The sequence below is a fragment of the Coptis chinensis genome, unplaced genomic scaffold (assembly GCF_015680905.1).
Source record: "Coptis chinensis isolate HL-2020 unplaced genomic scaffold, ASM1568090v1 utg7589_pilon_pilon, whole genome shotgun sequence".
Classification (NCBI taxonomy): domain Eukaryota; kingdom Viridiplantae; phylum Streptophyta; class Magnoliopsida; order Ranunculales; family Ranunculaceae; genus Coptis; species Coptis chinensis.
In genome coordinates this window covers 63,890-74,817 of record NW_028238183.1, presented here as the reverse complement: position 1 = coordinate 74,817, position 10,928 = coordinate 63,890, and the positions used below count along the sequence as shown (strand labels likewise).

At 37.1% G+C, this 10,928-nt stretch overlaps 1 long non-coding RNA gene across 1 annotated transcript; it reads left to right on the top strand.

Annotated features, from left to right (window-relative positions):
- The first annotated feature begins 1,384 nt into the window (after positions 1-1,384).
- On the top strand, positions 1,385-3,312 carry LOC147472767 (uncharacterized). The gene is made up of 2 exons (XR_015210699.1): positions 1,385-1,482; positions 2,908-3,312. It is a non-coding gene; the product is annotated as an uncharacterized LOC147472767 (long non-coding RNA).
- Positions 3,313-10,928: the final 7,616 nt, after the last annotated feature.

The window sequence follows — 10,928 nt, the reverse complement described above, 5'->3', positions numbered from 1 at the left end:
AGATGAAGATGAAGATGAAGAGGAAGAAGAAGAGGAGAGGAAGGAAGATGAAAGGGTTCGAAAGGGGGCTAAGAGAAGTTTAGACAGCAGTGGGTTGGTTAGAAAGAAAGAAGAAGAAGAGATGGGAGCGAAAGAAAAGAAGAGGGGATTGATGCAATACTAAGGTGCCTTTTTTTTTTTTCTATTTATTACAATGACGTTTTCATTTAATTTGTTTATATATATTTTTATTTTTCAGGTTTATTAGTTTGAGTAAAGTTGTTTAATTGTATGGGTTTTGGGATTCTGGAGTCAACGGAAAGTGATTATACTGCTTCAAGAACTGAGTTATTTCGTTTAGCTTGGCTTTCCGTTTAAGGACTTTGAGGAAGTGGCCCTGATTATTAAAGTGAGGAGGGAAAGATGAAAATGGACAAAGGAAGTGGTTGAAAGTAGATGTGTTAAGTTGTGAATGAGATTGAGGTGAAGAAGACAGAGATTGTTGATGTTAGGGGAAAAGCTACAGGGAGATGGAGGTTAGAAAGATTGGTCTTGAAGATGAAATCTGGGGACATAGAGAATGTGTAATGAGCTCAAAGAGAAAGTAATCCGTTTAGAAGAAGATTACAAAGTTGTATGTGAAGAAAGAGAAGCGATCACAGGTTAGAATTATTACATTGTCTGATGAAGCTTAAGAAGATGAATAAAAAGAAAGAGAAATATTGGTTGTACTCAAGAAAGAGAATAGTGACCTTGAATATCTTGAAAAGGCGGGTAGAGAATGAGATTGAGGTTTTGAAGAGAAGGATTAATGAGCTTAAAACAAATCGTGGAATGAAAACTGTTAGTTTACCCCAGGTGAAAATCAAAGAAGAAGGTGCAAACTGTGATCACGAAAAAAGTGCAGAAAATAAGATTGAGGTACCCAAGAGAAGGTTTAGAGGCAAGCAACCAATTGTGGATTGAAAAGTGCTGGTTTCCCCCAAGGTGAATGTCAAAGGGAAGCTCTTAACTGTGATCAAAGGTTTATGCTTCTGCAAATTCAGATTTTGCTTGCCCTTTTTCGGCCAAAGCAGGTAGAGTTACACAACTTGCAGGTATTTATGAACAAAACTTACTTTCTAATTGACTGGTAGTAAGCTATGTTTGGTAGAAAAAGGATTTATTTACTGAGTTTTCTTTTGCAGAGGAAGGGAAGAAGAATGAAACTATACAAAGGGTTACTCAACTGAATTCAACAACACTGGCAAAGGCATTTCTTTATCCATGCCAATATAAGAAAGGAGGAGGATGAAATCAGTAAGTTTTTGAGTGAGTTCCATAGGTGAAGGCAATAACTGAAAGCGAAAATCAGAGACAAGACACTTTCTATATTTGAAGAGGATCCCTTGCTCTGTGTAGAAGTTTTTTTATACTCTCTGTTAGCAACAAATTTTCTGAGGAACTCTTAGAAGCTTCCTTGCATTCCAAAATCAAAGGGCTTAACAAATCGTATACTTGGAGGTATGGCTAAGGAAGGTCTTTTTATACATCAGCATAAATTTTTTTCTTAAAGTATATATCGTGCTTAGTTTGCTTTATTGGAACTGCAATTACTCTTCTATGTGAAATAACTGCTATGCAAAAATACTCCTATTTCTCACTCATTCACAATTATGAAATCAAACTGCTGCTTAATTATCTCTTTTACATAATTTTTTTTGGAGCTGATTTAGGAATTATTTTGTCCTTGCTATTTTTCTAAATGAAAAGATTTTTCATTAAAGTCCTTGGTTATGCATTCATATCACCTGTTATTAATTTGAATATAGTGACAGTTTTGTTTTTCTCTTGTTCTCCATTTTTTTGTGATTTTGGTTGCGTAATTTGTTTCCTGGACTGTATCAGCATTTAGTGAGAGAGGATCTGTAATTGTCTGTCTTTAGTTATGGTGTGCGATGAAGTTCCCCACTATAGCAAGCATGGGTTAAAGCAACTTCATGAACCCAAATACCGTAGGAGATTGCAGCTCAGTCTGCAAGAAAAACAGGAAAAGCACTTCAATACAAGAGACCAGCCAACTATAGAGTCCATATATTTTCATAGCTACTCCCATCTTTTCTACATTATATGAGCCATTGTTATTGATAATCAGCTCTTAGTTTGGCATGATTTTCATCCTTGTTTACTGCACTGCAAAGGAAGGTGTTGGTGTTGGTGTAATTATTAAGGGTTACATTACGAAACAGTGGAAACACTCTTGATGTTGTTGCAAACTTCAGCATTCCTGGTTAGGTTAGTCAACTGCCTGTGGAGCTAAGGATAATGGCAATTTCATGATTGTAAACCGTCTTCTCTGCCACTGACCCCAAGAGATGTGCACCCATTCCCACATCCTTCTGTTGGCTATTTGTTTGTTGTAATCATGGGTTCACTTGGCAACAAGCCCTTTTACTGGAACTAGCCTTTGCCCTGCTAGACCCTCTGGTGGGAATATTTTTGGGATGACCTAATGACCATTGGATATTCTGGGTTAGACAATTTGTTGCTGCACTTTCTTACCACTGGTACCTCTAAAGAGGTGAAAGTTTTAGCTGTAAGCCAAACATCTAAGATGCATCCTCTGGGACTTTTATGCTCTTTGCTAGTTATTTTAATTATCTTTTATCCTGAAATTTTGGTTTGAGGAATGGATGGCTTGGGAGTGAGTCACTTTTGGGCGCATCAGAAAGTAATATCATTTAATATATTGTAGTGAGTTGTGTTTTGAAGTTTGAGATAATGGCTGTTAAGATGCATGTTTGGATCCAATTTCATTTTAATTCAACCCACATCTTTTGAAGTGTATAAATATATAATCCCCATATGACTAGATAATGCACTCGGTTCTGCTATTTGTGATGATTTTATATCTATTAATACATTTTTGCTCTTCCAAATTTGTTACAGGGGCTAATTTAGTGTACTTTTGATGGACATACTGGGAAAGTGACACCATGAAGTCTGCAAGGATTTAGAGACGACTAGTAAATATAAACATTTGTACACTTCACAAAACAGGAACAATTATTACTTTTTTCTTCCTGATTTTATGAGACCAGAACTCAGATTTGATGGAATAGGAAGCTTTTGTGAGACAGTCTCTTTGTTCGTATTCAGTCTGCACAGGTACTGACGTTTTCTAATCTGTTTTGCTTAATTTGTACCTTCATGGTATATTCTGGGTTTGGAATCTTCAATGTAAATGATACTGCATAATTGCATATCTCAAGTCTTTTGTGGCGAGATCAGACATTCATGTCTCCAAGTATTTGTGGAAATTAATTGATCATAAACATGTCTTATGGTTGAGTACATTGTATACTTCATACTTTCATAGGGGCATTTCTGAAGGTTTTATTTTGTTTAGATGCACAATGTATGCTTCTCAGTGTAAACGGATACCTAGATTTAGGAGTGATCCTCCTTGTAAGACTTAGAAATGAGAGATTTTATTAAAGCTTTCATAAGATAGAGAAAACAAGGTTGCACAAAGCATCGGAAGGATTCTTAACGTAGAATGAGAATAAGCATACTCAAGATCATTGTCGCCAGTTGTAGAAGATAATTGGTGAGTTCCTTGTTTCTTTCCACCTTAATAATCAGCAGTGATTCCAATCATGCAGAAGATTTACCAAAGACACGCGCTGCATTAGCCAAGAAACTGGAGTGGTACCAAAGAGTTGAAAATATCGTATGAGGTGAAACTGCTACTAAGGCTAAGTTCAATGGTGCGGCAAAACACCAAATATCATAGAAATTCTGATCCAATGGTACGTCAAAACGCTAATCCGCTAACGCTATCTATATAAGTTTACCTATCTATAGCACCAGTTTTAACAAGATAGCGTCAAATCTACACGCCAGTATGAGTGTCGGGTAGAAGAAATCTAAGCCACAATGTGGCCCCTATGAGATGTCGTATGAGGTGAAACCGCTAGTAAGTAAAATAAAAAAAAGGGATCGAAATTTCGAGGTGTTCCATAAATTTGATTACATCTCGTACCGAAACGAACTAATTTTCCGAAATTCCCGAAATTTTCTTCTATATAATTGCATTGTGTTTTCTTGGAAGTTCAAACATTTGCGCACCAAAGAATCAGTGACAATGGTAAGAGCTCAAAACTGTTTCTTCTATGCAATTCTTACAGTTAATAAATTTGTAATTTAACCGTATCTTCAAAAAATTACTGTAATTAGTTGTTAACCGTATCATCTTATTTTTCTTCAAATCATATATATACTTCATTAAACTTTGATTTCCTATTTTCATTGAGGGTTGTCTGATTTCTTGTGGGAGAATGCAAGCTAATACAGAAAATGTGGTAAGGACTTATTACTGCTTTTATAAATCGTCACACTGTATAGATATGTATGGTTCTAAACTTCTAATTAGTGTTTTTATTGATTGTACAAGGCCCTTCCCCTACATTCTTATTGTGTTTCATTTTGCTAGCTTACTGATACATACCATAGAGAAGAAGAGACGGAGGATATTTTAGCCAAAACTAAAATAAGAATGTGATGAGTAAAATAAATAAAAGAAGGTGAAGTTATGTCGGGTTTTATTAGTCGGTGCCCTTTGCACATTTTATAGATACCATTAAAACCAATTATTTCTTTTTCCGTGTTTAATGAACTGCCAATATATACTGGTGTTAACAAATGATTTACCATAGGTGGAAAGTTACAGTTTGATTTTTTTTTTTTTTTTTTTGAAGTATTAATCGGGTTCGGCTGACCCTTGGACCTGCTATTAGAATCTGAGATAAACCTTCCCTCTTACATTAGTAGCTACAATTTCTGCTAGTGTAGAATCTAGAGGGGGGATATTACATGTACATTGCTCATTAGCGGAAGAAGATAGGCTAGCTAAGTAGTGACAATCTTGTTCACTTCCTTGTAAACATGACAAAATTTGACCTCAAGTAAGTGAGTTACAAGCTTAAGTATAGCACTTACGATGTTCATACAATACCATGTTTCTCTTTTTTTGCCATTCAAGAATCTGAATTGCACGTAGGGAATCCGAGCATATTTGTATTTTGTTTAGATTCTTTTCCTAGCACATGGAGAGACCAATTTCTATTGCTTTTAGCTTTTGAAAAAGCCCGACCTTCTATATCCTCCCCCTGAGTATGTGAAGATCACAGTTTGAGTTTTAATTCTAACTAATAACCCTAATTTTTATTTAGGATCTTGATTTTTCAAAGAAATACTTCATGAAGAAGGTGTTGGGACTTGGGAGATTTCACTAGGAAGTCACTTTTTTCAACCTAGTTACTCATATCCTTAAATGACTTCTTTGGAGCTCACACCAGCGAAGTCACCTACCTGAACTTAAGTAGTTATCACAACAAACTCAATAGAGCAAAACTACTAATTTATCCACAAGCAATCAATAGCAAGCAATAAATATGAAAGTAAATGCAAAGAGACACAAGATTTAAGATGGTTCAGTAAATGCTACCTATATCCACACAAGAGTCGAGCTTCCACTATAGTAAAGATTGGAGAGTTTACAAGAGTTACAAGAATCAAGAACAAACAACCTCACTCAAACCCTAGCTCAATAGAGCTCCCACTATTCTCTTGAAAATGAATCTCAAAATTGTCTCAACCTTAACCATAAGTTTCCTTTCATATGTGGGGAAATTTTTTTTGTGAGAAAATGGGCTTGGACCGAAATATTAAAAGAGAAAATGGGCTTGAGCCGAAATATTGACAAACCGTCGAAATTCCAAGAGAAAATACCCCAACCAACCTCTGCATATCGTGGGTGCTTCACAATATCGATGTTGTCCAAACTTGCTGGTGAGATACCGGAGCTTCACTCGATTGTTCCACAACCACCAATCTCCTACTTGGAACTTTCGAGATTCTACATGCACATCACATCTCAATTGTAACAACTCCATCCAAATCTAATTTACTAATGAAACATTTGGCTCATCCAACATGGTCTTCAAGCAAGAAGACCCGACGAAGTTAAACACTTCAATTTCATCTTCACAACACTCCTACTATGATATAGACATGTCTCCGTGGTACTCCATGAATAACACAATATCCATTTCACCGCTTCCCAATGATGTTTGCCAAGGTTAGTCATAAACCTCCAAGCAACTCTCACTGCATAGGATATATCCGGGTGCGTGTAAACCATGTACCACCGCCTAGGGGCTTGTTGGAAACCATGCAAGTTTTTTCTTAGCTTGCGCACCATATTTTCTCTATCCTTCCAGGAAACCTACTTGTTGCGTGTAAATCTCATCAACATGGTCATAATTGAGGTGAGCAGTTTTCACATCTGACTGCTTAATATTTAAATCTTCCGCTACAACAATACTAAACACCGACTGAAAAGTATTTGGGGAGAATATCATAGCCATATATCCCTTGGAACCATCATGTTCTTTCTTGACTCGATACACCCATTTGCTTTGTAGAGTCATGTCCTTGGGTACTTTGGCTAACTTCCAAGTGCCATTAGAGATGAGAGACTTCATCTCATCTTGCATAGCAGGCTCCCACTTGCTTCCATCACTCGCCTCCAATACTTCATCATAGCATTGAGGCTCGCCACCATTAGTAAGTAGCAAGTAATTCACATAGGTGGAGGTTGGATATCTCATACTCGGTACAGGTGGTCTGGATGTCTTTCTTGGGGCACTTGGTGGAGATGGACTCGGTGGTGTAGTATCCTTATTATTATCTGAGTTACTATTCCTGTTATCCTCTGACTGTGGGGCTCTCACTATACCACGACTTACATTAAAATTTTCCAACTCAACATACTCTGTGCCACTCTCTGTAACCGATTTCTTGGTCTGTGTTTCATCTCTATCCTTGTACATCACCTTATCTTTAAACACAACATCTCTACTACGAATGATTTTCCGATTTTGATCATCCCAAAAGTAATACCCAAAATCATCGCCATAGCCGATAAAGGTACACTTTAGTGGCTTAGCATCAAACTTATTTCTAGTTTGGTTACTAATGTGGACATAGGACACACAACCAAACACCTTTAAATGGGAAAGGTTCACATCCTTCCCACTCCACAGTTCCTCTGGAATCTTAAAATCCAAAGATACTGACGGTCCTCTATTGATTAGGTAAACTGCTGTGCTAACATTTTCTGCCCAAAATTGCTTGGGCAAGCCTGCTATTGTATGCATACACCTAGCTCTCTCTGTCAGTGTTTTATTCATCCGTTCTGCAACCCCATTCTGCTGAGGTGTCCCTGACAAAATCTTTTCCATCTTGATGCCATTGTCAGCACAGTACTTTTTAAAACATGAATCCTCATACTCTCCACCGTTGTCGGATCTCAGCATCTTTACTTTGAAGTTTGTCTCATTTTCAACCATGGCCTTCTAAGTCTTGAACACTTCAAGTACTTCTGACTTGTGTCTCAAGAAATAAACCCACACCTTCTTAGTATGATCATCAATGAAAGTCACAAAATAAAACTTTCCGCCAATTGAAGAGACATTAGCTGGCCCCCAGACATTTGTATGAATCAACTCAAGCTTGTTAGCTTTCGGAGTCTGACTCAACTTCTGAAAACTCACCCGCTTCTGCTTTCCAAATACACAGTTCTCACAGAAGTCAATTTCAGTCAACTGTAACTTTGGGAGTTTACCAGAAGAGTGAAGGATTTGCATTCCTTTCTCACTCATGTGACCAAGTCTGCGGTGCCAAACATTGGGATCCTCTTTACCATGTGCCACGACAATCGACTCACAACCATGTGTAGTCATATAGAGAGTACCATCTTTCTTGCCATTTGCAACAACCATTGAACCTTTTGAGACCTTCTAAGTGTTATCGGTGAAGACTGTAACAAATTCTTCACTTGCCAATTGCCCCACAGAAATCAAATTCTTCCTCAAATCCGGAATGTATTTAACGTTCCTCAATAACCATGACAAGCCATTCATCTTGACATGCATGTCACCCTTGCTGACAATGTCACAAGGTTGGTCATCACCGAAAAAGACCGTTCTAAGGTCATCTTCAGTGTAGTTCTCAGAGAACTCTCGATATGAGGTAGCTTGGAAAGATGTGCCAAAATCAAGTATCCAAGACTCCTTATGCTCTATCGAACGTATTAAAGTAAAAGTTCTTGGATCATAGTATAAAAAGTGTTTGAGGAAAAGACTACACGTCTGCACCTTTAGTGTTGCACCAAAGTTGTGTTGCAAGCTAGGTGTTTATAGAAATTTCTTAGAGAGTTTCTCCACCGTTGTTTGGTTCATTGGAAGTCATGACGACCGATAAAAAAAACTACAAGATAGAGAAATTTGATGGTATAAACTTCGGCTATTGGAAGATGCAAATTAAGGACATACTCTATCAAAAGAATTTGATGGAAACTTTGATAGGTGAGAAGCCCAAAGCGATTCCGTAAGGCATATGAGATTTGCATAATAGAAAGGCATTGGCTACAATCCGATTAAGTCTCTCGAAGTCGGTAGCCTTCAATATTAAAACCGAGAAGACGGCAAAGTCTCTCATGGAGGCACTTACTACCATGTATGAACAATCCTTGGCCGGAAACAAAATCTATTTGATCACCAAGCTCTTTAGTATAAAAATGTCGGAGGGAATCTCCTTCAAGAATCACCTAAATGAATTCAACCAAACTAAGGACCAATTGGAATCGGTTGAGATTACATTTATTGATGAGGTGCTAATGTAATCTCATATGCACCCATGATAACCAAGCTTGGACGACGTCGAAGCATCGATGTTGTGAAGCACCCACGATATGGAGAGGTCGGTTAGGGTATTTTCTCCTGGAATTTCGACGGTTTATCAATATTTCGGCCCAAACCCATTTTCTCACAAAATTTTTCTCCCCACATGAAGGGAAACTTATGGTTAGGGTTGAGACAACTTTGAGAGATTCATTTTCAAGGGAATAGTGGGAGCTCTGTTGAGCTAGGGTTTGAGTGAAATTGCTTGTTCTTGATTCTTGTAAGTCTTGTAAACTCTCCAATTTTTACTATAGTGGAAGCTCGGCTCTTGTGTAGATGTAGGTAACATTTACTGAACCACCTTAAATCTTGTGTCTCTTTGTATTTACTTTCATATTTATTGCTTGCTATTGATTGTTTGTGGATAAATTAGTGGCTTTGCTCTATTGAGTTTGTTGTGATAACTACCAAAGTCTTGGGTGGGTGACTTCCTTAGTGTGAACTCCAAGAGAAATCATTGGGATAGAGAGTAACTAGGTTGAGGTGTGACTTCCTAGTGAAATCTCCTAACAAGTGGTATTGGAGCTTCACTTGACGGTTCCACAACCCAGCGTAAAAGATGTGGGTAGTAATGCGTTAATGCGGTGTTATTTATCTCACATAGAGGCAGTTGATATACGGAACTTCAATGGGTACGAGTTGGAGCTGGAAGTGGTCAAGTTTTTGCCGAATAATGCAAAATCCTTGGTGAGGATGAAAATCACTTATTCTAAGCAATTACTGGTTGGGACTAAGAAGAAGTACACCAAGGTTAATAGAAGATTGCAAATGTTTCATAAGGTCTAAACAAGTAAGTTTAATTTTTCTTGAAATATTGTTCTCTGTTTTTCTTTCCAAGTGTAGATACTCTCTTTTGTCTTTTCCTTTTCAAGTTTTTATTAACTATATTTTATGGACATGCCATATTTGAAAAATATTCCGTGCTGGACACAACACGGATTCATATTGTATGTGATATATGCCACTTTTTGATATTCCGTGTTAGGTACGGACACACGTATCCATGTCAATGTAACTTAGTTTATTAGAGTTGTATTTGATGAGCAGTTAAATTTCCTTGACTTTGTACCGCTAGGTAGGTGTCTTTTCACAAGTTTTCTTGTAGTTGTTAGGCTGTTCCGTTAGAAATGGTCTATGTCAGGTTAAACCACTAAAAATATTCATAATTTTAGCGTTCTCATTGGGAATACATTATACAAATTTTCATGTGTGATGCAGAATCTTTCTCCACCACATGCTCATAATTATGTTTGCTTCCTTTTCTCCTCTAGCCTTTTGCAGGATTTCTTATAGAAGCTGACCACAACACTTCTTTTTCAGCCAACATTAAACTTTTAGTGCTTGTATTTATGCTCTTTGCTCCCAACTCCCAAGTAATAGGGGGTTTTTCTTTTTAAATGCTTTTCTGTTGTTTGTGTAAAATCAACATTGTTTGATATATTAGGATATTGTAAATACTAAAAAAGGTAAGATAAACTAGTGAAAGCGCATTTTCTTATATATTAATCTTAAAATATCCACAAATATGCAATTCCATGATTTATGCAACCAGAAGCTGTACTTGTATTTCTTTTATCCCCCTTTCGTTATTTGAGTCTCAAAATTGGGCACCTGTATTTGGCAATTGCAATAATGGAAAAACTTTCATGACCTCCAGCACTTGAAGAAGGATCTCTCCCCCCTCCTCTTGTTTAACACTCTCCTTGCGAATGACCATCTATAAAATTTGCTCCTCTGTTTGCCAAAACCAGTGGCACGCAGGAAATCAGAGGAATATCTGTTGGGAATCAATTACTTTCTTTTTAATTGCGGAATTAGTATATGTAATAATGTAAATCTGATTCTATTACCAAAAAAAAATAATGAATCTGATTCAGTAGTTAAGATTTTATTTTTCAACTATTCAGGTGACAACAGTTTATAACGGCAAAAACCTTGTTACCTGAGGTTTCTTTCTGAATGAAATAGTTTCTTCACAAAGTGTCAGTCTTACATTAAAAAGCAGTGTGTGAAGGAAATCAGGAATCGGGATCACCTCCTGTTACTGACTTTTTCACAGTCATCAGAGGTAAGTTCTTGCTATCACAAAATGGTAAGCATTTTTGTTTGTTTCTTTTATATTCTAGTTTATCCAGTGAATTCCATTCACTTGTTTATATCCTG